At 40.0% G+C, this 27030-nt stretch overlaps 2 protein-coding genes across 2 annotated transcripts in view; both read left to right on the top strand.

Moving 5' to 3' along the window:
* COL6A5 (collagen type VI alpha 5 chain) overlaps window positions 1-27030 on the top strand; it is a 139358-nt gene that overhangs the window by 9503 nt on the left and 102825 nt on the right. The gene's annotated exons all lie outside the window — the stretch shown is intronic.
* The window catches only part of COL6A6 (collagen type VI alpha 6 chain), a 318899-nt gene continuing 312085 nt past the window's right edge, over window positions 20217-27030 (top strand). Inside the window, exon 1 of the mRNA XM_089332262.1 lies at window positions 20217-20224. The gene's annotated coding sequence lies outside the window, so the exon portion shown is untranslated. The remainder of the gene's footprint in view (window positions 20225-27030) is intronic.

Here is a 27030-nt window from a genome sequence, read left to right as displayed (position 1 = left end):
CGCCGGCCCCCTCAAGCAAGGTTTTATTGAGTGCTAACTATTGACCAGGTGTCACAGAGAGTAAGGATGCCACTGTGAACCAGAACAAGTGTCCTTCTCTGTGGGAGCTTGCAACCTAATGATGCCACAAACTATAATCAAGGCCCACATACTAATGAGTCCCACAAAATGTCCTACACATTATGAATATATAATCAGCAAGTATTGAGACACATGAAGCAAAAGCTATAGAAAATAAAGGAGAATGGATGGAAAAAGAGTTGTAGGGGAAATGGTGACACACTCACATTAGCCCTTGGGAGACTAGCGAGGCAAAGTAAGCTGGGTGAGCCCATGCATTGATGAGGAACTCTGTATCATATGGAGAGGATATATTGTTTTTTTGAAGCTTCCATTAAGCATTTTAAAAATTGAGCATTATATATATATATTAGGTTGTAAAAGAAATCCCAATAGATTCCAATAAAAGAGAAATATTACAGTCCACATTCTCTAACTGCAATCCATCGAGATAAAAAAGTAATTAATGAAAGTTGGAGGTACACTCACACTAAAGATAAAATAGCCTCAATAAAACAACAAAATCAAAATGGAAAATCTCTGGGCAGCTGAAAAATTTAAAGCCGCCGTTGAATAATATCTGGCCGAAAACAATGATGAAAGTGCTTGCATATTAAAGCTGATGCTGTGTGCAGGAAAACGCATTGCCTCGAAAAGCTTTCATTACTGAAAAAGAATAGAAATAAGTGGACTAACCATGCAGTTCAAGAAGCTAGGAAAAAAAACACACAGTAAGCCCAAGTAAAATAGAGAGAAGTAAAGATAAATACTGAAACCTGAGAATTCAAAGAAAGACAATAGAATTGATTTATACATGTAACATGTCTTTTGGGGTAAACCCACAGAAAAATGATATTCTGCTTGTAACTATAATTCAGAAAAGAGAAGAAACGCATCATGTCAGGAATGAGAATCTAGAGGTAGCCACAGAAGACAGAAGAGAATGAGAAAATCACTTATCTGATTTCAGCCAAGTGATATGAAACCAAGATGAAATGGAACATGGTAGAAAGAAGTATGAATGATAATCGCAAAGGTGTCTGAAGACGCAGAGGGAAACCCGCATGGCCTTCACCTGGAAGGAAATGAGAACTGCTGAAAGCTTACTACTTTGATGCTGTCATGGGCAAACCCTCAGAGAACTTCCAATGACAGACAGTTCCTCTGTCACGTAGGATGTTCAGGAGGAAAGAGAAAGAAGAAAAGCTTTCTTGATATTGTTATGAATCCAGCATAATTGATACCTGACAGATAGTTCACAAAAAGAAAATACCATTATTACTTTATTTTATCATGATATAAGATTCCTACAGAAATATTAGCAAGTGCAATCCAATAGTAGATAAAAGAAAATACAGGATGACTTGTGCAGTTGGTTCTAGCAAATTTAAAAAAAAGGTTCAAGATTAAGGACTCTGTTAAAGTAATGACTAATATTTCGTTAAAGTTTAACAGATTAGAGAAGAAAACCAGCATATGGTCATGACAGTAAATGCTGAAAAGGTATTTGGTTAAATTTAACAGCAACTCTTGATTTTCTTGAATCATAGGTTAAAATAAGAATAGTTTCTTGACATGATATAAGATATATGTTACAAAGAAACCAGTGACGTATCATACATAATGGTGAAACACTTGAAATATTTCCGTTAATTAGGACCATTTTCAACACTATTATTTACTATTGTTTTTGAAGTTCTGGTCCATGTAATAATATACTAGAATAATATTAAATATGCACATTTAGAAAGGAGAACACAGAATTATCAGTATTAATATTTAAAATGAGAATTTACTAGGAACATCTGAATCAAGAAATAAGTACAAGAAAGTAGCCAGTGCAAATGATCATTTAGTCAAGTGAAGAGAAGATCCCATTGACAATAGCGACAGAAGACAATAGCATCCAGGACTGTGCATATTCACCACATGTGAAGAGTGGATACAGTGGCTGGTGCCGCGGCTCAATAGGCTAATCCTCCGCCTTGCGGCGCCGGCACACTGGGTTCTAGTCCTGGTCGGGGCGCCGGATTCTGTCCTAGTTGCCCCTCTTCCAGGCCAGCTCTCTGCTGTGGCCAGGGAGTGCAGTGGAGGATGGCCCAGGTGCTTGGGCCCTGCACCCACATGGGAGACCAGGAGAAGCGCCTGGCTCCTGCCTTCGGATCGGCCGCAGTGCACCGGCCGCCGCTGCGGCCATTGGAGGGTGAACCAATGGCAAAAGGAAGACCTTTCTCCCTGTCTCTCTCTCTCACTGTCCACTCTGCCTGTCAAAAAAAAAAAAAAAAAATGGATACAGATCAATACAAAGACAAACATGCATGGGAGAAATGTGCAAACCTCTGGCGTGTATTCAGCTCATGCGAGAAATTAATTCCCAATCTCACTCGTAGTTATCGAAATACAAATATCAAGAGCCCTGTAGTAACGCAGGCTTTTTTATCTAATTAGAATTCCAAAATATGAGAAGTGTGTGGTCAGAATGTGAGGAATTAAGACTCTCTCATATGTTCCTCGGGAAAAATATGATTTGGCATAACTATATTTTAGTTACAGTTGTCTAATACTGATCAGAATTTTAGATGTGCTTTCCTTTATCAGAAATAAGCCCTCACTATGCAATGCTGTTTATTGCTCCATTGTTCAGAATTGTGAAAACAATTGTAAGCAATCCAAATCGCTGTCAGTAGAGAACTGGTTAAATGATAATATACCAGTATATTGCTGTGCTCAAGAAAAACACATGGCTTCCAAAAGCTTTCATTACTGCAAGTTGTCAGGAAAGAGGGGGATCAAGAGTGATACTGAAAATATTTAACAATGACTAGACACTGGCCAATCAGAATGGATGTTGGCTTCAACCAGAATAGTCATCCAAGTCTTTGACAATTATTAAACACTTTCAAGTAGTCAAGCAAATTAACAATTAATGTGCATTTTTAAAGATTTATTTATTTATTTGAAAGCCAAAGTTACAGAGAGAGAAGGAAAGATCTTCCATCCTCTGGTTCACTCCCCAGTTGGCCGCAACTGCCGGAGCTGCGCCAATCCAAAGCCAGGAGCCAGGAGCCAGGAGCTTCTTCTGGGTCTTCCATGCAGGTGCAGGGGCCCAAGGACTTGGGTCATCTTCTGCTGCTTTCCTAAGCCATGGTAGAGAGCTGGATCGGAAGTGGAGCAGCCAGAACTCAAACCAGCGCCCATATAGGATGCTGGCACTGCAGGTGGCGGCTTTACCCCGTAGGCCAAAGCACAGGCCCCTAATATGCATATTAATGAAGTACAAATAGGATAGATACATTGAGGAAGAACATTCAAACTAGCCATTGTTTTTAAAGATTTAAAAATAATACCAGGCAGAATAGTAGAAATTATCTTATAATACTACACTTACATAATTGCTTAGTGCAGGCCTTGGCAACCTGCAACCAAATAAAGTTTTATTGGAGTAGCCAATACAGGGTCAACTTATCCATTAGGCAAAGTAGGCATGGTGTATGGGATCCACAGTATTTTACAAGTCTATTAAATGTTTTAATTTCTTTACCAATTGAAAGGGGGCTGGTGCTGTGGTGTAGTAGGTTAAGCCTCTGTCTGCAGTGCCAACATTCCATATGGGTGCTAGTTTGTGTTCCAGCTGCTTCTCTTCCAGTCCAGCTCTCTGCCATGGCCCAGATGCTTGAGCCCCTGCACCCACATAGGAGACCCAGAAGAAGCTCCTGGCTTCTTGGCTTTGGATGGGCCCAGCTCTGGGCGTCATGGCCATTTGGAAAGTGAACCAGCAGGTGGAAGACCTCTATTTCTGTCTCTCCTCTCTCTGTAACTCTACTTCTCAGATAAATAAATAAATCTTAAAAAAAGAATTGAAAGAAAGGAGTGAACTTTTAGGGTTAAAATATTTTACATTTCATAAAAAATGTAATTTTGGAGTGAAGGGGAGAAGGGCAAAAGGAAGAGGGACAGAGAATGAGGCAGAAAAGGGGAAGGAGAGGGAAAAGGAACATCATTATGTTCTAGGAATTGTGTCTATGACCTATAGAACTTGTTAAAAACTAAAAAAATTGGCCAGCGCTGCAGCTCAATAGGCTAATCCTCCGCCTGTGGCACCGGCACAAAGGATTCTAGTCCCGGTTGGGGCACCGGATTCTGTCCCGGTTGCTCCTCTTCCTGTCCAGCTCTCTGCTATGGCCCGGGAGTGCAGTGGAGGATGGCCCAATTCCTTGGGCCCTGCACCCGTATGGGAGACCAGGAGAAGAACCTGGCTCCTGGCTTCGGATCAGCGCAGTGAGCCGGCCACAGCGTGCCAGCCGCAGTGGCCATTGTGGGGTGAACCAAAGGCAAAGGAAGACCTTTCTCTCTGTCTCTCTCTCTCACTGTCCACTCTGCCTGTCAAAAAAAAAAAATTAAAAAAAAAGAAAAAAATTAAAATTAAAAAACATTTAAAAAGAAAAAATTTGGGGGAGTTATGGAAATCTACTGAATTTTGCGAAAACAAAAAAAATTAAAATTTTAATTTATTGATGTGAGAGGCCCAGAGTGCAAAAATTCCAGGAGTCACCATGAAACCCTGCAACCAATTGCATTTGCTTAGTCCTGTCTGTGGCTGCTCTTACAGGCACAGAATTAAGTACGTTTGCGCTGGAGTTGGTCTGGCCCACAAAGGCTAGAATATTTACTCTCTGGTTCTTTACAGTAAAGTTTGCTGAGCCTTACTTAGTGTATTAGCACTCATTTTATTAAACAAAAATGACGTCCTTGAAACAGACTTTAGTTTTTTCACTTCTATCTAAGCCATCAACATTTTAGGAGAAAGTCCATTTTAAATTCTTCATATTTCATGACCATTTGTAACAGGAATGTTAAACATGTCAATTCAAAATTTCAAGAGAAGAAAGACCACCCAGTGACTAATATCTATATTACATTACCTGCCTACCAGACCTAGTAAGGAATATAAAGAGAATGAAAAAAAGTAAGAGGGGGAAATGGATTTCCAAAGAGCATGCTGTTCCCGAGACACCAGCTGCACGGGGCCCCTGCCCAGTGCTGGTAGTCACATAATGCCGTGGTCTCAGGAATGATCCAGCAGATGGAAGAGCCAAGAATATTGTTTCTGTTCTCCAACACAAATTTTTGATAATTTTGCTACTAAATTTTTACTAAAATGGTAATATTTTACAAGTTTGGGATAAAGTTTCAGATTTACTCTTGGATTCCTCAAATTCCTTACTTTGATAGAAATTGCTGATCTTTTTCATAGTCTCCATAGTCTTGCCTTTTCCAGCGTGTCATATACTTGGAATCATATGGTATGTAGGCTTTTGAAATTGGCTTCCCTCACTTGGTAACATACATTTAGGGTTCCTCTGTATCTTTTCATGGTTCAATAACTCATTTATTTTTAGCTCTGGATAATTTCCTATGAGCTGGATATACCACTGTTTCCTTACCCATTCGCCCACTGATTGCATCCAAGCCTTGGCACTTATGAATAAGTTGTTTTAAACATCCATATGCAACTTTTTGTGTGGACATCAGTTTTAAACTCATTTGGGTAAATACTAAGGAGTGCAGTTGCTGACATTACATGATAAAAATATGTTTACTTTTGTAAGAAACCACCAAGCTATCTTTCAAAGAGCTGTGCCATTTGCATTCCCAGCAGTAATGAAGGAGAGTTTCTGTGGCTTCACATCCTTGCCAGCATTTGGTCTTGTCAATATTTGGCCCTAACAACATATGCTGCTGAATATCTTTTCATATGCTATGTCTGTCTTTGGTGAGACATCTGTTTAGATATTTTTCTTACTTTTTAATAGTTGTTTATTTTTGTATTGTTGAGTTTTATAAGTTAAAATGGCCCCTTATCAAATATGCCTTTTGCAAACATCTTTTGCAGTCTTTGACTTGTCTTATTCTCTTAACAATGTGTTTTGCAGAGCAGAAGTTTTCAATTTTAATGAAGTCCAACTCATCAATTACTTATTTCATGATCTTGTTTCATTAAAAAGCACACACACACACAAATCAAAAACAACAACAAAAAACCAGCCAAATCCAAGATCATCTAAATTTTCTCTGGTGTTTCCTTCTAGAAGTTTTATAGTTTTGCATTTTACATTTCTGTCTGTGATCCCATTTTGAGGTAGTTTTTGTGATGGGTATAAGGTCTGTGTCTAGATTTATCTTAGCACCATTTGTTGAAAAAGCTATATTTTCTCCATTGCTCCTCATCAAGGATCAGTAGACTTTGCATCGGTCTATTTCTGCGTTCTCCATTCTCTTGCTTTAATCTATTTGTTTATTATTTTCTTTTCTGTCTTAGAAATGTTTTCTTTGCCCATTCTTTGGCCAGTGCCATAACATCTTGATTACTGTAGCTTTACTGAAAGTCTTGAAGTCAGATTTCAGTTTTTCAACTTTGTTATTCTTCTTCAAAATTGTGTTGGCTATTCTGGGTCTTTTGCTTTCACGTAAGTTTTAGGGTCATCTTGTCCATTAAAAAATAACATTGATATTATTATTGCATTGAATCTATAGATTAAGTTGGGAAGAACTGATACATTGACAATATTGAGTCTTCCTATCCATGAAAATGAAATATCTATGTATCTATTTATTTTATTGATGTCTTTCATCCAAGTTTTATAGTTTTTATATAGATTCATACATATTTTTGTTAATTTATATGTACTTATTTAATTTTGATATAAATGTAAACTATTATTTTTAATTTCAAATTCTAGTAGTTCATTATTAGTATATAGGAAAGCAATTGAATTTTATGTGCTAACCTTGTGTCTTGCAAACTTGCTATCATTATTTATTAGTTCCAGGAGTATTTTTGTTGATTCTTTAGAATTTTCTACAATCATGCCATCTGAGAACAAAGATAATTGTATTTCCTCCTTCCCAGGATGTATTTTTATGTCCTTTCTTTGTTATATTGCATTATCCAGAACTTCCAGAATGATCTGGAAAAGGAATAGTGAGAAGGGACATCCTTGCCTTGTTCCTGATCGATAGGAGGAAAGTTTCTGTTTTCTTACTATTAAAAACTATGGTGTGCAGCCGGTACTGTGGCTCACTTGGTTAATCCTCCATCTATGGCACTGGCATCCCGTATGGGTGTCAGTTCTGGTCCTGGTTGTTCCTCTTCCAGTCCAGCTCTCTGCTGAAGCCTGGGAAGGCAGTGGAGGATGGCCCAAGTGCTTGGGCCCCTGCACCTGCATGGGAGACTGGGAAGAAGCACCTGACTCCTGGCTTCAGATCGGCACAGCGCTTGCCATACTGGCCATTTGGGGAGTGAACCAACAGAAGACCTTTCTCTCTGTCTCTCTTTCTCACTGTCTGTAACTCTACCTGTCAAATAAATAAATAAATAAATAAATATATGATATTCCCTGTAGGCTTTTTGGTAGATATTCCTTATTGACAAAATTCTCCTTATTCCTAGTTTGCTACAATTTTTTATGATTAATGGGTTTTGTTTTCATGTAATGCTTTTTTTTTTGCCTCTACTAGTGTGTGTCTATAGCTTTTCTTGTTTAGCCTGTTGATATTATAGATTATATATAAATTGATGTTTTCTTAGATTTTTTACTTATTTGGAGAGAGAAAGAGAGAATATGAATGAGCAAGTGAATTCTTCCATCTCTGGTTCAGGGCTGGGCTGGGACCAAAACTAGGAGCTGATAAATCAATCCTGGTCTTCCATATGGGTGGCAGGAATCCAAATACTTGAGCCATTACCACTGCCTTCCAGGGTATGCATTAGCAAGAAACTGGTGTCAGGAGTCAGAGTCAGGAGCCAAGTTCAGATATTCCAATGTGGGATGCAGTTATCTTAACTGATGTCTTAATCACTAGGCCAAATGCCTGACCTACATAAATTGACTTTTAAATGTTGGATCAACCTTGTATACCTGAACTAAATCCCACTTAGTCATGATATATAGTTCTTTTCATACATTGTTGTTTGATTTGATTTGTTAATATCTTGTTGAAGATTTTTGCATCTAGGTTCATGAAAGATATGGCCCATAGTCTTATTATTATTCTTTGTAATGTCGCTGTATGATTTGGTGTTAGGATAATGCTGGGCTCTTAGAGTGACTATGCATGTATTTCCTCTGCATCTTTATTCTGGAAGAGATTGGAGTCATTGATGTAATGCAATTTTTTTCCTTAAATGTTTAGTGGAGCCCCACCAGTGGACCAATGTGGGCCTGATACTTTCTGTTTTGGCAGATTATTAATTACTGATTCAATTTCTCCTGTGTGATTTTGCCAGACTTTGTCTTTCAAGGAACTGGCCCATCCCACACATGTTTTCAGATTGGTGGGCATAGATTTATTCATATTTATTACTTTATAATTCTTCCATGGATCTATAGGATGCCCCTTCTTTCATTTCTGGCGTTAGTCATTCATGTCCTCCCTTCTCCCTCCCCCAGTCTGGGGAGGGACAGTAAATTTTATTGATTTTTTTTCCAGAGGGACAGCTTTTAGTTCTCTTAATTTTTATTCATTGGTTTCCTGTTTTTAATTTCATTGATTTCTGCTTGATTTTGTATTATTTCATTTCTTCAGTTTAATTTGGATTTAATTTGCTCTTTACAGTGAAACTTAGATGATTGGTTTTATACCTTCTTAATATATGCATTTAGTGCTACAAATTTCCCTCCAACCATAGCTTTTGCTGCAGTCCACAACTTTGATACGTTGTTTTCATTTCACATAGCTAAAAATGTTTTTTTCAAATTTATTTATTTATTTGAAAGGCAGAGATACAGAGAAGCAGAGGCTGCAATGGCTAGAGCTGCGCCTATCTGAATCCAGGAGCCAGGAGCCTCTTCCGGGTCTCCCATGCAAGTGCAGGGGCCCAAGGACCTGGGCCATCCTCCGCTGCTTTCCCAGGCCACAGCAGAGAGCTGGATTGGAAGTGGAAGCAGCTGGGACCTGAACTGGTGCCCACATGGGATGCTGGCACTGCAGGCAGCAGCTTTGCTCACTATACCACAGCCGGGTCAGCTAAAAATATTTTTAGAATTCTCTTGGGATTTCTACTTTGACTTACGTTTATTTAGAAGTGTGTTGTTTAATCTCTACACATTTGTGGATTTTTCAGGTATTTTCTTGTTACTGATTTCTAGCTTCCATGGGAACCTGAGAAGAACGTGTACCTGCTCTTGTTGGTGAAGATGTCTGTTATCCCCAGTGGATTGATGATGGTGTTCAGTTCAGCCACGTCCTTGTTGATTTTCACTCTGCTGGATCTGTCATTTCTGACAGAGTGATGTTGAAGTTTCAGCTATGAGAGTGAATTTCTGTATTTCTTCATGCTGTTCTACCAGTTTTGTCTCACAGAGTTTGATGCTCTGTTGTTAGGTGCATACTTGTGAAGGATTGTTATGTCTCCATGGAGATTTGACCCCAGTATCATTACATAATGCCCTTTGTTATTTCTGATAACTTTCCTTCTTTGAAGTCTGGCCTGTCAGAAATTAACATGATTATTTTCACTTTCTTTTGATTAGTTGGTTAGCATGCTGTATCCTTTTCCATCCATTTACTTTTCTTTTTTTTTTTTTTTTTGACAGGCAGAGTGGACAGTGAGAGAGAGACAGAGAAAAAGGTCTTCCTTTGCCGTTGGTTCACCCTCCAATGGCTGCCACAGCCGGCGCACTGCGCTGATCCGATGGCAGGAGCCAGGTGCTTCTCCTGATCTCCCATGCGGGTGCAGGGCCCAAGCACTTGGGCCATCCTCCACTGCACTCCCGGGCCACAGCAGAGAGCTGGCCTGGAAGAGGGGCAACCGGGACAGAATCTGGTGCCCTGACTGGGACTAGAACCCGGTGTGCCCGCACTGCAGGCGGAGCATTAGCCTATTGAACCGCAGTGCCGGCCTCATTTACTTTTAACATATATGTATATATTTAAAGTGGACTTCTTGAAGACAACATATAGTTAGGTCTTACATTTTGGACTGCTTTCTCTTTTAATTACGCATTTACACCATTGGTGTCTAACGTGATTAATGGTATAGTTGGATTGATGAGTACCATACTTGTTACTATTTTATCCTTGGTGGCATCTGTCTTTTGCTCTAGTTTTTGTCTTCTACTCTTTTTCTGCCTTTTGTGCTCTTCGTTGAGTGTTGTTTGATTCCATTTTGTCTCCTTTCTTGGCATATCAGTTATATAAATAACCTTTTAAAGTATCTGCCCAGAAGTTTGTAATACACATTTATAATTATTCCATGTCCATTTCCAAATACTATTATGTCACTTTACAAGCAGTGTAAGTACCATCTAATAATAAAATAATCCTCTTCACGGGACTGATGCTGTGGCATAGCGGGTAAAGCCGTCACCTGCGGTGCCGGCATCCCATATGGGCGCTGGTTTGAGTCCTGCTGTACCACTTCTGATCTGGCTCTCGGCTATGGCCTGGGAAAGCAGTGGAAGATGGCCCAATTAGTGCTTGGGGCCCCTGTACCTGTTTGGGAGACCCAGAAGAAGCTCCTGGCTTCTGGCTTTGGATCTGCCCAGATCCGGAACCAGCAGATCGATTCTCTCTCTCTCTCTCTCTCTCTGCCTCTACCTCTACCTCTACCTCTACCTCTGCCTCTGCCTCTGCCTCTACCTCTACCTCTACCTCTACCTCTACCTCTACCTCTACCTCTCTGTAACTCTGCCTTTCAAATAAATAAATACTTTTTAAAAAAATCCTATTCCCTCCCTCCTGTCCCTGTAAATAGGTGTTTAGTGGAGTAGTGGGAAGGTGTGGAGGCTGGGAGCAGTCTGTAGTCCGATGCCGAGGACTCGGTCTTTCATTGAGCTGGGCTCCTGGGCTGTGGACTCCAGCAGAGCTTCTCACTGTCTGCTTCCTCCCTCTTAGGAAGAACAGGTAGGACAGGTGTCTCCGGGGGCTGGAGTTGGGCATTCATTTCCTCCAGCTCAGTTTGGCAGTGACATTGTTAAGAACAGAGTGCTTTGGTGTGTTTCAGAAATGGTTTCTTTCCTCCTCACCTTGCTGCACCATCAAGAAATTGCTTTCTGTGGGAACTTTCTAGAACGTCTCGAGGTCATCCTTACAGAAGTGTGGGTCTTCCCTGTGACTGGGTCCCCTTGGAGTTTTTAGCTCTTAGACTTATCTCCCTGCAGCCTCCAGGAATTCATCAAGTTGTTTCAGCGTTTGCACCGCTGCCCTGGTTCCTGCAGAGGCGTCAGCTTGTGAGTCTCCACTCAGGTAATTTATCTGCAGCTCTGTCTCTCCCATTTAGGGGAAGCTGGTTGCCTGGCAGTGGGGACGGCTGTTGGTTTTCAGTTTGCTCAGCTTCTCCCTTGTTTTTAGGAAGGAGTGGTAACTTCCCTGTGGTGTCAGACCAGACCAGAAGTCAGAAGCTGGGACATTTTTAAGGGAAAAATAATGCGCTATTATGATGCTGAGAACAAGGTCATAAATTGGTACTGTCCTGGGAAACATCTTATATTTGTGATTTTTCCCCTCAATTTTTCATGTTTGCTGTGTTGAAGAAAAAAAATTTTTTTGAAGTGAACTAAGATGATTCTCAAACTCAACCTTCAAGAAATAAACACATCTGACATTTTTTAAAAATTGGGACAACACTAGACATACTCAACTCTGCATCCACCTCTGACTTACTATTCTCACTTAACTAAGCTTAGGGAATGCTCATTTGCTTTGCGCTGTATTAAGCAATACCAAAACAGAAGGAAATGTTACCCTTTCTCTCCGAATTTATACTAACGATGGGATGACCAAACGTGTAAACAATACAGCTGAATGAATTAAACACCGGAGCTGTTTAAAAACAATGTGGGCTGAGTGTTCTTGGGAAGTCGGAGTGTGGAAAGTGGACATGGGTGGCATTAGCAAGGGGGCAAGTCTTGAAGTGCAATTGAGATTTTAATTTGCATATAAGATAAGGACGGTTCAAGTTTTGGACAGAAGGAAACTGGTCATGGGGTTTGGTGGATGCTGGGAAAACTAGGGATTTGAAATTTCTAGTAGGAAGGAGCTGTTATGGAAACCCCTGTGGGTCTTATAACCAAGCATTCTCAATGGTTACCAAGTGCACACGGGTTGGAATTCTTGAAACCCAACTCAAACTAGTTCAAGGATGGGATGTGTTGGTTGAGATATCTGAAAAAAGTCCAGGAATTGGTCAGGCTTATTAAGCGCTCATGGTTGATATCACCACAGATATGTATCCCTTGATCTTAGGGTTCATCTTTGGAGTGGCAGGATTATTCCAGAAGCTGGAAGATTATCTCCCCTCCCCCGAGGAGAGCAAGCTCAGCAGCAATGGAATTTCTTCCTTATATGTCTAGCAAAAGCCTATATATTGGCTGAGGCTCCACAGCTGACTGTCAAGGTCAAGCACTCATTGTTGGATCAGTTGCAGTGACTGTCACAACACTGGCCTAGGCCAAGTTTGCTTTCCTGGAGTATTCCAGTGCCTGCATGGACTGAGAGTGAGAAAGCAATTCTTGAAAAGGAGAAGCAGTGTTGAGCAGGCCAACTCGGTAGATGCCTCCTCCTATAAGAGATTTCTGTAAGCCCCCAGGGATTCTGGGGTGATGAGTTATAATGAGAAGAGCAGAGTCGCATCATATTTCCTCGGCAGCAGCATCAATAATGAGGCACACACCCAGATCCCAAGGAGATCAAACAGCTCAGGAGAGCCGACTACAACCCCAGTGGGAATCAGGTATTGAGAAGAGTGATGAGGCTAATCTGGGGGCTTCCTGATATTGGGGCAGCTAAGGTCCAGGGTAATTTATTCTCTCATGGATTTAACAAGCCTTGCAAAGTTTTAAAAGTATTAGAAACATAAGCAAGACATTCTTCCCCCTAGGATGTTTGTTCAACAACATCTGGTGTGTCAGAGGCTTATGGGTTAGATGGTTACAAAGGTAATAAATAATACTTAGGACATAAAAATCTCAGCTGCATGGGTCCTCTGATAGAGGAGCCTTCTGGGGCCATCAGTGTGGTTTCTGCCACTGTTGTGGCAAAGAAGGGTGGCCTCTTGACCTCCTGGGAAGTCTTCAGTGAGAGGCCCAGATCGCAGATGGGTTGATCAGATATTTTATGCCTTTGGCAGAGTCTGCATTCCCCAAAGATCTGACGCTAATCCCCGCAGTGAGAGCCTTGCACAGTGAAGTTCCACCCTCCCTCTTGTTTTATAGATCAGAGAGGAACTCAGGATTTGAGTTCATGAGTTCTGATTCCTTGGGATTCTTTCCACCAACCCTGATCAAAGTTGAAGTCTTTAGAGTATATCAAGTACTTCTGTGTGTTTCCTTTTGATACCTTTTCATAAAATCAGCCCTGAAGTGCTATATTTTATTCTTCAAACAGCATTACAACACAGTCTGCACAATTTATTCTGAAACACCACCTTCATTTATGCTTTCATCAAATCTTCATCATGCACCTGCTGCACACCAAACAGGCACTGGCGTAGGTGTCGTCAATGGTTACTGTGTGACGAAGTTTGCAGTGACATTTAAGTTAAAACCAATAAGATTCTGATCTTTACTGACCTTATGGAGTAAAGCCCCTTACTTTGAGGCTTAACCATTTGGTGGTTTCTGTATTTGCTTTCACCGAATGATCTTGGCTCCCCAAGCAGACTGTGTGCTCTTGAAGGAAATATTTTTATGCACTTTTACTCTTTGAATCCAAGTCTGTAACAGTTCTATAAATGTCAGTGCTGGGTGACTGGGCAAGTGACCATTAGTAGATTTGTTTATTAAGCTGCAGTCTATATTTCTTTTTTTGAAGAGTTATGTATTTGAAAGACAGAGTGACAGAGAGAGAGGAAGAGACAGAGAGAGATCTTCCATCCACTAGTTCACTGCCCAACTAGCTGCAACACCCTGGGCTGTGCTAGGCGAAAGCCAGGAGCCAGGAACTCCATCTGGGTCTCTCACGTGAGTGTCAGGGGCCCAAGTACCTGGGCCATCTTCTGCTGCTTTCCCAAATGCATTAGCATCCAGGTGTTGAACCAGCAGTCTGATGTGGGATGCTGGTTTCATGGGTAGCAGATTAACCCACTAGGCCACAGTGCCTGCCCCCTGCAGTGCATATTTCTTCTGATGTGTTTTATTTGCCTTGGTGTTGGAAGACAATGGCATAAACATTTCTGCTTTCAGTCCTGATCTCATTTGCTCGGATGAAGATGTCCTTAGCATAGGGTGGGTTCTGAGTGTGTTGCTAGGGTTGGTGTATGGAGGGGAAGCACACGCTCTCTGGGGTGTTGTACTTTGGAAGAAAGAAGAGAGGCATGAAAACCAAAAGAAGCAAGACCAAGTGGCATCCCCAGGATGTATAGCCAGGGAAGTAAAAGGAGGCTCATGACTATGTGCCTTCACTATCCTTACTGACAGGAAATCCAAAGTGCCTTCCAGGTGCTCCCAGAAATGGGCCAAAGCACCAGAGTCTGAGGCCATATCCCCTGTTGGAAGTGAGTGGGTAGCGTTGTGCAGTCCCAAGCCCTTATGGCTGGAGGTCCCTCTCCCCAGCAGGAGCTCCATATTGTAAGGAGAGACTTGCCTTGGCTGTCGGGTGCAAATTTCCCAAGTGAGAGATGATTAACAAAGGGAAATTGAGGCAGGCATTTGGGAGAAGGGAAACAGGGTGGGGGATGGAAAGGGAGATGACCTGACACCTTATTCTCTTCTAGGACCTTTTGCGTCTTTGGTTGCAAAAGGAAAATACATAAATCAAGGTTAGCAGTTTGATAATGCTGTTTGTTCTGTGTTTGACTTAGAATTCAGCAGCATAAACGTCCAATAAACTGTTTATATACTTATTTACAATCCAGTGGGCTCAAGACTCATACCAAGGCCTTTGCTGCATTATTATCACTTACTAGATAAAGCCTATTTGCTTTGGTATCAGAACCTGCCAGAAGGTTGCAAGATTGGCCATGCCCCATTCTATTTCAATAAGCCTTTTCCTCCTAAATTCATCAAGTTACTTTAAGATCCTATGCCATGTATTACAAAGCAGACCACACTATAGAAAATACAGTTTACCATTATGAATGAGTGTTGTCTTCATGGACACTTGTGACCAAAGGGTACGTAATCACAAGAAGAGTAATAGATATTCATTATTGTGTTATTACCCTCGTGGTGTGTCCTGGCAAATGCTGTGGAGTTTCTTCCCCATTGTTCTGTGGTTGATCCACACATACTGAGCATCCCTGCAGGGAATAGCCAGGCCAGCTGGTGGCTCCCTAAGGTTGTGAGTGGAGCCTTCTCTTGCAGTTGGGATATTGAGCCCCCAGAGGAGGGTTTGGGGTCCCCTCCTCTAATTGCTGATACTAACCTTGAATTCCTGAGCAGCTTCTGAGGGTTTGAACATTTGAAAGTGTGAGAATGATGAGTTGGTTCCTTTGGTAGCTGTTCAAGCTTGGGGTTTCTTTGTGTCCCCAATCTAGTTCGGGATCGATCTTCTTTGAGATAGTGCATGAACTTCCTTCAAGTATCACTTGCTCACTCTGGGGTCTACCTCAGGTCCTTCCAGTGTAGCCTCATAGGATCAGAGAATTTTAGAGTTCAGAGGAGACTTAGAGATGAGATTCGATCTTCTCCTCAGTGTTGAGATCTCCACTCTGTTATCTGGGGATCACTATATCCTCAGGTTTTATTCCCTTTCTTCTGATGTAGGAAACTTGGTCTTGGATGAGTTGGCAATTTAGCACTGCCTCTGGATCCCCCACTCCCCAGATCCCAACTTCAGGAGGTCAAGGAGAGACAGGGAGGCTGAGCTCTCTGAGAACCAAGAGCCACAGAGAATTCACAATTACTAAAAGATGGCTTCCGAGAGAACAATCCAACATGGGAAGCGGGATACACAGCAGACTCATAGAATGGCAGATGTCCTAAACAGCATTCTGGCCTCAGAATCAGCCCTTAAGGCATTCAGATCTGGCTAAAAAGCCCATGAGAGTATTTTAGGCATGGAAAGCCAAGACACTCTGACAAAAAATAAATAAATAAATAAATAAAAAATAAAAGACTAAATGAAAGATCTCTGCAAGTGAGATCCCAGTGGAAAGAATGGACCATCAAAGAAGGAGGTACCTTTCTCTGAAGGGAGGAGAGAGCTTCCACTTTGACTAGGACCTCGTTTAGATAAGATCGGAGTTGGCGAACTCAAAATGCTTCCATAGCCTTGGAAACTCATGACAAGAGCCTAGGGTGATTACTGATGCCATAAATAAGAGTGTCAATTTGCTAAGTCAACAGCAGGAGTCACTGTGCATTTACTCCTCGTGTAGGATCTCTGTCCTTAATGTGTTGTACAATGTGAATTAACGCTATAACTAGTACTCAAACAGTATTTTACACTTTGTGTTTCGGTGTGGGTGCAAACTGTTGAAATCCTTACTTAATTTATACTCAATTGATCCTCTGTATATAAAAATAATTGAAAATGAAGCTTGATGTGAATGGAATGGGAGAGGGAGAAGGAGATGAGAGGGTTGCGGGTGGGAAGGAAGTTATGGGGGAAAAAGCCATTGTAATCCATAAACTGTACTTTGGAAAGTTATATTTATTAAATAAAAATAAAAAAAGATGGCATCTCTAGAGTAACTGTAGGGCCTAAAGTAGAAGTGTTTGGACACACGGCAGGATTGTGGGAAGTGTATAGCCTTGATTACAACTATGAAATTTCTCTTTTCTGGGAGACTGTCCTCTTCCATCCCCATCTCACCTTGAGAAGCACAGCTTTATTTTATTAAGATAGATGCTTTATTTATTTGAAAGGCAGAGCATTAGAAAGAGAGGGAGAGACAGATAAAGAGATCTTCCAACTGCTGGTTCACTCCTTAAATAGCTGTGACAGTCAGGTCTGAGCTAGGCTAAAGCCATGAGCCAAGAACTCCATCAAGGTCTCCTGTATGGGTAGCAGGGGCCCAAGTACTTGGGCCATTACCTGCTGCCTCCCAGGGTGTGCATTCGCAGGAAATTGGATTAGGAATAGGGTAGTCAGGACTCAAACCAGCACTTCAGTATGGAATGGTGGTGTCACAGGTGGCAGCTTAACCCACTATATCACAACACCAGCCCTAACAGAAACTTTCACTTTGTACCCAGACATGAATTACTAGGCAAGGGAATGAAAAATGAGCTTACACAAAAACATGAGATTTATCTCAAGAGTACAAGAAAAATAAAAAATTGACAAATCAATACAAATTATACCAGAGGAAGCAGAAGTAATGGAAAAGACACATAAGGATGTGAAGTGAAAATAGTGGAACATGCTGAGTTGGGGTAGATGTGGGACTATTTCTTGGTACAACCTGAAACCTGGTAGTTTAGAAATCATTATAAAAATTTAAAATAAATATTCCTTTGACCCAGCAATTCCACTTTTATAAAATTAAACTCCTGCCATCACTTTGGAGCCTGACATGCAGAGTAGGAATCAGAACCAAAGAGAGGGAACTGGAGCAAAGCCAAGCCAAAGGATGCAGCAAAGATGGCCACGTGGGACATCTCCTCTGAGGTTCTCATGTCCACATGCAGAGAGGGCGACTGCCTCAAGCCTGGGTAGGGGATTGGCCTACCCTCCAAACCTTGCTCTCCAAACACACCGAGTCTAGAGCAGGATGGAAACATGGCTATGTATCAGCATGGTTATCCAGAAAGCCCCTTCAGTGCTGTCATTGAGGAACATCAGGGAAAATGTGGAATATCAGAAGCTCCAAAAGGTCTCTCTTCCATAGAAAGATCATATTAATGGATTGGAAGGCTTAAATATTATTAAGGTGGCGAAACTCCACGAACTTATCTATGTGTTCAGTGCAATCCCTATCAAAATCCTAGCTGCCATTTCTTTTGCAGAAATTAACAATCTGATTCTAAAAATGATACAGAAATGCACAGGACTCTGAGCAGCCGAAACAACCTTGGAAAAGAATGAAGTTGCAGGACTTGCACTTCCCAACTTCAAACCTTTCTACGAAGGCACAGTATTCAAAACTGTGTGGTACAGAATAGACATAGAGAAAAACAGATTAAAGTTAAATCAAAAACCAATAAATTTATGGTAAGTTTGTTTTTTACACAGGTACTGTAGTAATTGAGTAGTGAAAGAAAAGCCTTTTCAACAAATGGTGCCAGAACAATGGAATATCCATGTTTATGAGCGAATATTTAACACCCCACATGACAATTACTCAGAAGAGATAAAGAACTAAGTGTAAAAACAAAAACTATAAGATATGTAGAAGAAAACATAGCAATAAACATTCATGACTAAAGTAGGCAATGGTATTTTAGATATGATGCCAAGAGGACTAGCAACATATCCAAAGAAACCAAATTAAATTGGACAACGTCAAATTTAAAAATGACTTGTGCCTCCAACGACACCATTAAGAAAGTGAAAATACAACCCGCAGAATGGGAGGAGTATATCATATATCTGATGTGTACTATCGAGAGTATATAAAGAACTCTTACTACACAACAATTAAAAGACAAGTAACCCAGTTGAATGTAGGCAAAACATTTGAATAAGTGTTTCTCCAAAGAAGACATACAAATGCTTAATAAGTATAAAAGAAGATAAAATCACTTGCTATTAAGGAAATGCAAATCAAAGCCAGGTTAATATGCCATTTATACCTACTTGATTAGCTATAATTAAAGAAGAAAGCCAATGACAAGTGTTGATGAGAATGTAGAGCAATTTGAACATTTATGTATACACTGCTGTTATGAATACAAAATAATTTGTCACTTTCTCTACATGTTAAACAGCGCTACCCTAAGACCAAAACATTCTACTCCTGGGTATCTATCCAAGAGGAATAAAAACATATATCCAGGGGCCGGTGCTGTGACATAGCGGGTAAAGCCACTGCCTGCAGTGCTGGCATCCCATATAGGTGCCAGTTCATTTCCTGGATGCTCCACTTCTGATTCAGCCCTCTGCTATGGCCTGGAAAAGCAGTAGAAGATGGTTCAAGCTCCTGGATGGGAGACCCAGAAGAAGCTCCTGGCTCCTGGCTTTGGATTGGTGCAGCTCTGAACATCGCGGCCAGTTGGAGAGTGAACTAGTGAATGAAAGAGTGCTCTCTCTCGCTCTCTGCCTCCCCTTCTATCTCTATGTAACTCTGACTTTCAAATAAATAAATCAATCTTTTAAAAAAAGCATATATCTACACAAAAACTTGTATGTGCATGTTCATAGCAGAATTATTTATAATAGCTAAAAAACCAACTCAAATATCCACCAATTGACAATAGATTTTTTAATATCACATATCCATAAAGTGGAATATTACAAAGATATTATAAGGCCTTAAATATTTATACACTCTGGCCGGCGCCGCGGCTCACTAGGCTAATCCTCCGCCTAGCGGCGCCGGCACACCGGGTTCTAGTCCTGGTTGGGGCGCCGGATTCTGTCCCGGTTGCCCCTCTTCCAGGCCAGCCCTCTGCTGTGGCCAGGGAGTGCAGTGGAGGATGGCCCAGGTGCTTGGGCCCTGCACCCCATGGGAGACCAGGAAAAGCACCTGGCTCCTGGCTCCTGCCATCGGATCAGCGCGGTGCGCCGGCCGCAGTGCGCTGGCCGCGGCGGCCATTGGAGGGTGAACCAACTGCAAAGGAAGACCTTTCTCTCTGTCTCTCTCTCTCACTGTCCACTCTGCCTGTCAAAAAAAAAAAATATTTATACACTCTACAACATGGATAAATCTTGAAAACACACTAAATGAAAGAAGCCTAACACAAAAAGGCCGTGTATGATATGATTCCATTTATATGAGTTGTCCAGAATAGGCAAGTCCACATGGGAAGTGAGTAGGTTAGTGTTTGCTAGGGTGTGTAGGGAGCAAGGAATGAGGAATGACTATCTAATTGGTTTTAGGTTTCTTTTGGGGTGATAAAGCATTCTGAAATTAGTGATAATCATTTTACATCACGTAAAATTTAATTGTATACTTTAAAGGGGGTAAATTTTATGGCACATGAATTATATGTCTGTATTAAAACAAATGAATAAGTATAGTAAGGAGAGTCTTCAAAAAGTGCATGGAAAATGGACATCACAGAAAGTTATGCGTGGGGGTCAGCATTGTGCTGGCTGAGATGCCAGCAGAGTACATGGGTGTCAGTTTGTGTCCTGGCTGCTCAACTCCTCATCCAGCTGCCTGCTAAGCCCTGGGAAAAACACCAGAAGGTGGTGCAAGTGGTTGGATCCCTGCCATCCACGTGTAAGACCTGGATGAAGCTCCTGGCTCCTGGAATCTGTGGCCATTTGGGGAGTGCACTAGCAGATGGAAGATCTTGCTCTCTCTTTTTCTACCTCTCTCTCTCGCTCTCTTCTGTCTCCCCCTCTCTAACTCTGACTTTCAAATAAATAAATACATCTTAAGAAAGCATACATGTGTTTTAAAATTTTTGCATCCAAATGGGCTTATCTTTTAATTCCGTCTTGTTGAGGTGGATTCGTTCTGAGATGAGGAGTGTGGTGGGTGCAAGAGGCACAGAGTCACCACACAGACCCTGGGAGTCGGGTGAAAGCGGGCCAGAGGCCAGCAGCCCTCAGACTTGTTTATTTCAGTTGCTATAGCTGCTTATATATCCAAGGCAGCCAATCTGGTCAAGGGGCAGTCTATGCCCTAACCAATCACAGCCTGTTGCCAGGCAGTTTCTGAAGCCATCCAATCACAGCCTGTTGTCAGTCAGGCTCTGTTGCCAGGAAATTTCTGAAGCCATCCAATCACAGCCTGTTGTCAGTCAGGCTCTGTTGTCATGTTGTTTCTGAAGCTATCCAATCACAGCCTGTTGCCAGGCAGTTTCTGTTGTCAGTGGCCATCTTGGCATGACCTTCTCACCTTCTCATTCCACCACATTCATGACCTTCTCACCTTCTCATTCCACCACACCATCTATTCATGAACTTTTGGGAGTACCCTCATAATATAGTTATTAGATATGATTTGAAATTTATTACTGACATAATTCAGCAAAAAAACTACCTAGAAGAATCTTGTTTCCTATTTAATAAAATGGGAATTTAGTCTAAATGATTGATAAAGTGTCTTCCAATTACAGCTTCCAATGAATCTGTCACTCTTTCTGTGTGATCTGCAGTTTCAAAAGAAGGATTAGGAAAGTGAACTGTATGGGAAAATCAGCCCTGATACCTTTGGCATTTTATTTATGGCAGGTCTGTTCTTGAGTATTGGTCATTTTGATTTATTTTTTTTAATATGAAAAAATTCTGAGTTGGTAGAATTACTATGAGATTTAAATTTTCCAACAAGATTTCTTTTTAAAATTTTTTGTTAATATGAAGAGAACAGATTTGATGTATTTCATAGGTACTATTCTAAGAAGATAACCATGCTTCCCATTAGCCCTCTCCTCACTTCCTTTCTTTTTTTCTTTTATTTTTGCAAAAATGTAATTTCAACCCACTCTGTAATCACAGACTCAATGTACCACTAACCACAATATTCAACAAGTAAAAAGTAGCACCACAGTCCCACAGGTATATAAACAAGTGCTAAAAACAGCAATAAAATCACAAGATGTCTGATTCATTCCTATGCATTTTTTGGCATTCTGTATTAACTACCACATATCAGAAAAAATATATGGCATTTGTCTTCCGGGAACTGGCTTATTTTACTAAGCATAATGGTTTCTAGTTGCATCCATTTTGTTGCAAGAGACAGCATTTTCTTTATCCAGTGATCAGTTGATGGACATCTGGGTTGGTTCCATATCTTAGCTATTGTGAATTGAATTTTAAGAAAGATGTGAGTGCAAGTAACTCTTTCATAAGCTGATTTGATTTCCTTTGGGTAAATTCCCAGGAGTAGGATGGCTGGGTCATATGGTGGAGCTATTTTCAGATTTCTGAGGAATCTCCATACTTTTTTCCATAATGGTTGTACAAGTTTACATTCCTACCAACAGTGTATTATGTGTACCTTCACCCAAACCCCACATCCTAGCCAGAATTTATTGTTTTTGGGTTTTGGATGATGGCCATTCTAACTGGGCTGAGGTGAAACCTCATTGTAGTTTTCATTTGCATTTCCCTGATGGCTAGTAATTCTGGGCATCTTTCATTTGTCTTTTGATCATTTGAATTTCATCCTTTGAAAAATGCCTATTCATGTCCTTTGCCTGTTTGTTAACTGAAGTGTTTGTTTTGTTGTTGTTGAGTTTCTTGTGTTCTTTATAGATCATGGATGTTAATCCTTTAGCAGAAGCATAGTTTGCAAATATTTTCCCCCATTATGTCAGTTGCCTCTTTGTTGAGTGTTTCCTTTGCAATACAGAAGCTTCTTAGCTTGATGGAATCTATTTGTCTATTTTTGTTTTGATTATCTGTGCTTCTGGGGTCTTTTCCAAGAAGTCTTTTCCCGTACCAATGTCTTGCAGTTTTCCTAATGTTTTCCTCTAGTAACTTGATGGATTCAGGTCATAGATTTAGATCCATGATCTATTGTGAGTTGAGTTTTGCATGCAAGGTGGGGATCTTGTTTCACATTTATGCATATGTAGATCCAATTTCTCCAACACCATTTATTGAAGAGACTGTGAGACTGTCCTTTCTCCAGGGATTGGTCATTTGTCAAAGATTAGTTGATTGTAGATATGCAGATTAATTTCTGGGGTTTCTATTCTGTTCCATTGGTCTACATGTTGATTTTTTTGTACCAGGTTGTGTTTTAAAAAATGTTTATGTATTTAGTTATTTATTTAGTTAGTTAGTTATTTGAAAGGATGTATGGTGTGTGTGTGTGTTTGTGTATGTGTGTGTGTGTGAAGAGAGAGAGAGAGAGAGAGAGAGAGAGAGAGAGAGAGAGAAAATCTTCCACCTGCTGGTTCACTCTCCAAAAGATGCAGTGGCTGGGCTGGGTCAAGCTGGATCCAGGAGCCAGGAGCTAGGAGCTTCATCTGGGTCTCCCACATGGGTGTAGGGGCCCAAGTCCTTGGGCCATCTTTCTCTGCTTTCCCAGGCCATTAGCAGGGAGCTAGTTTGGAAGTGGAACAGCTGGAACTTGAACTGGCGCCCAAATAAGATGTTGACACTACAAGCAGAGGCTTAACCTTCTACACCACAACACTGTCCTGAGGCTATTTTGATTATAAATGCCCTGTAGTATGTCTTGAAATCTGGTATTGTGATGTCTCCAGCTGTGTTCTTGTTGTTTAAGATTGCTTTAGGTAGCAGGGATCTCTTGTGTTTCCATGTGAATTTTAGCATTGTTTCTTTTTAGATCTGAGAAAAATATCCTTGGTATTTTAATTGGGATCACATTGAATCTATAAATTGCTTCAGGTAGTATGGATATTTTAATGATATTAACTCTTCCAATCTACAAACATGGAAGATTTTTCCATTTTTTTGTGTCTTCTATTTCTTTTTTAAACTTTCATAATTTTCATTGTAGAGATCTTTCACATACTTGGTTAAATTAATTCCAAGATAATCAAATGCTTTCTCTGTATCCATTAAGAAAATCATGTGATTTTTATTCAATTTGTTAGTGTGATATATCACATTTATTGATTTTCATATGTTGAACCATCTCTGCCCCAAGGATAAGTCCCACTTGGTCTGGATGAATTATCTTTCTGATGTGTTGTTGGATTTAATTATCTAGTATTTTGTTAGGATTTTTGCGTCTATATTCATCAGGGATATTGGTCTATCATTCTCTTTCTTTGGTGCATCTTATTCTGGTTTAGGTATTAAAATGATACTGGCCTCATAGAAGGAGTTTGTTTTGAGTAGCTTGAGAAGAATTACTTCTTCTTTAAAAGTCTGGTAAAATTCAGTAGTGAAGCTATCTGGTCCTGGGCTTTTCTTTGTTGGGAGGGTCTTTGTTACTGATTCCATCTCTGTCTTGGTTATTAATCTATTTAGACTTTCTATGTCTTCCTGACTCAATTTTTGTAGATTGAATGTGTCTAGAAATCTATCCATTTCTTCTGTATTTTCCAATTTCTTGGCTTAGCTGTTTGTGGTAATTTTTGATGATTCTTTTTAATTCTATGGTATCTGTTGATACATTTCCTTTTTCTTCTCTGATTCTATCGATTTGGGTATTTTTCTTCTCTCTGTCTCTGTCTCTCTGTCTGTCTCTGTGTGTGTGTGTGTGCGTGCCTCTGTGTGTTTGGTTAATTGGGCCAATGGTGTATCAATTTTGCTTATTTTTTAAAAAAATCAGCTCTTCATTTAGCTGATCTTTTGAATTTTTTGTTTCAATTTTGTTTATTTTATCTCTAATTTACTTATTTCTCTCCTCCAACTAATTTTGGGTTTGATTTTTCATTATTTTTCTAGGTCCTTGAGATTGTTAGATCACTTATTTGATGACTTTCTAACTTCCTGATATAGATACTAATTGCTATAAATTTTCCTCTTAACACTGCTTTTGCTATATCTCATTTTTTTTCTTTTTTTCCTTAATTTATTGGTGGAAGGTAGGAGAGAGAGGGAGAGTGAGAGATTTTAATATGTTGTGTTATCATCTTTATTTACTCCAAGAATTTTTTGATTTCCCTTTTATTTGCTTCTGTGACCCATTATTCATTCAGGAACATGTTGTTCAGTCTCCATGTATTTTCATATTTTCTAGGGTTTCTTTTGCTGCTAATTTCCAGTTTCATTCCATTGTGATCAGATAAGATATATGGTATGATTTCAAATTTTTTTTTACATTTTTTGAGACTTGCTTTATGGCCTAGCATATAGTCTATCCTAGAGAAAGTTCCATGCACTGATGAAAAGAATGTATATTCTGCAACTGTGGGACAAAATGTTCTGTAGATATCAAGTCACTTAGTCAATAGTGTATTTTAGCTCTGTTATTTCTTAGTTTAATTTTTTGTTTAGTTGATTTGTCCATTGATAAAAATGGGGTGTTGAAGTCCCCCCATTGTTATTGTATTGGAGCCTAGGTCTCCCTTTTGATCCATTAACATTTGTTTTAAATAGCATATACAATTACTATACAATTACTATTATTTCACCTTCTTTTATAATTGAGAACTTTTCTGAGTACAGTACTCTGGGTTGGGTTTTTTTTCTTTTAGGACTTGGACTATGTGTCTCTCTGTTCTCTCCTAGCCTGTAGGATTTCGGATAAAAAAAAATCAGCTGTCAGTCTAATTGGAGAGCCTTTGAAAGTAATCTGGTGTTTCTCTTTTGCACATTTTAGAATCTTTTATTTATGTGGAATTGATCCCTTAATGATTATATAATGCTCTTATTTGTCTCTTTTAATGGTTTTTTTTTTTTTTTGGTCTGATATCAGGATGGCTACTCCTGCTCATTTTTGCTTTCCATTAGCATGAAATATCTTTTTTCCATTCTTTCACTTTCAGTCTATGTGTATCTTTGTTGGTGAGATGTGTTTCTTATAGGCAGCAAATAATCCATTCTGCCAATCTGTGTCTTAATCAAAGAATTTAATCTATTTACATTCAAGTCTACTATTGATAAGTACGACTTGTCTTGCCATTTTTCCATAAATATTCCTATTGTTTGTTTTGGATTTCCTTTGTACTTTTACTGGGATATGTTCTGCCTTCACATTCTTTCATGATTATGACTATCTCTGTTTCTGTGTGTAGCACCCTTAAGTATCATTTGTAATGCTGGACAAATGGTGACAAAGTCTTTAATTTTCTGTTTGGAAGGTCTTTATTTCACCTTCTTTTATAATTGAGAACTTTTCTGAGTACAGTACTCTGGGTTGGATTTTTTTTTCTTTTAGGACTTGGACTATGTGTCTCTCTGTTCTTTCCTAGCCTGTAGGATTTCTGATAAAAAAAAATCAGCTGTCAATCTAATTGGAGATCCTTTGAAGGTAATCTGGTGTTTCTCTTTTGCACATTTTAGAATCTTTTATTTATGTTTTTCTTTTGAAGTTTGACCATAATATGTTGTGGTGAAGATCTTTTCTGATTATGTCTATTACGGGCTCTTTGTGCTCTGGTACTTGGTTGTCTCTATCTTTCTCCAATTTTCTGTTATTATTTCACTGAATTGGTCTTCTAACCCATTCTCTCCACACCATCAGGAACTCTTAAAACAGATATTTTGGTCATTTGATAATATCCCATAAATCTCAAATATCATTTTGGTTTTTCCAATTATTTCTTCTTATTCTCTCTCTCTCTCTCTCTCTCTCTCTATCTTTTTTTTGGACAGGCAGAGTTAGACAGTGAGAGAGAGAGAGAGAGAGAGAGAGAGAGAAAGGTCTTCCTTTTCCATTGATTCACACCCCCCCCCAATGGCCGCTACGGCTGGCACACGGTGCCGACCTCTTCTTCTCTTTATTCTTCTTTTTGTCTGAGATATTTGCAAAGATTTGTCTTCTAGCTCAGATATTCTTTCTTCTGCCTCACAAGTTTGTTATTAAGGCTTTCTACTATATTTTTATTTGTTGTATTGAATTCCTCATTTCTAATATTTCTCTTCAGTATCTCTTTCTCATAGCAAAATTTTTCACCCATGTCATGTATGGATTTCTTTAGTTCATGCATTTGCTTCTCTGTGTTTTTGAGTAATCTTATAGTCATTCTTTTGAATTCCTTTTCAGGTATTTCATCAATCTCCTTGACTTCACATATTCTAATATTGAAGTGTTTTTGTTTTCCATTTGGGGAGTCATATTGTCTTTCCTGTTCAACTTTCTTGTATTTCTGCATTTATTTTTAGGCATTTGTGGGAACGCTTGTTTGATTACCCTTCTGATGGCTTTTATCTTTGAAATATGCCTTTGTGGCTTAGTGGAGTATCTGCTCCTTCAGTAGATATCTAGAAGCATATGCTGGGTGTGACCAGGGATCTCTGGCCAGTGCTCACTGCCCACTGGGGCTAGAGTTCAGGGTGCCACCCATTTGGGTGTGGCAGATCTCCTCTATCATCAGCAGGTGGTGG

This window comes from Oryctolagus cuniculus, chromosome 4 (genome assembly GCF_051225735.1).
Source record: "Oryctolagus cuniculus isolate XC-2025 breed Fujian yellow rabbit chromosome 4, ASM5122573v1, whole genome shotgun sequence".
Taxonomy (NCBI): Eukaryota; Metazoa; Chordata; class Mammalia; order Lagomorpha; family Leporidae; genus Oryctolagus; species Oryctolagus cuniculus.
This window is presented reverse-complemented; position numbering and strand designations above follow the sequence as displayed.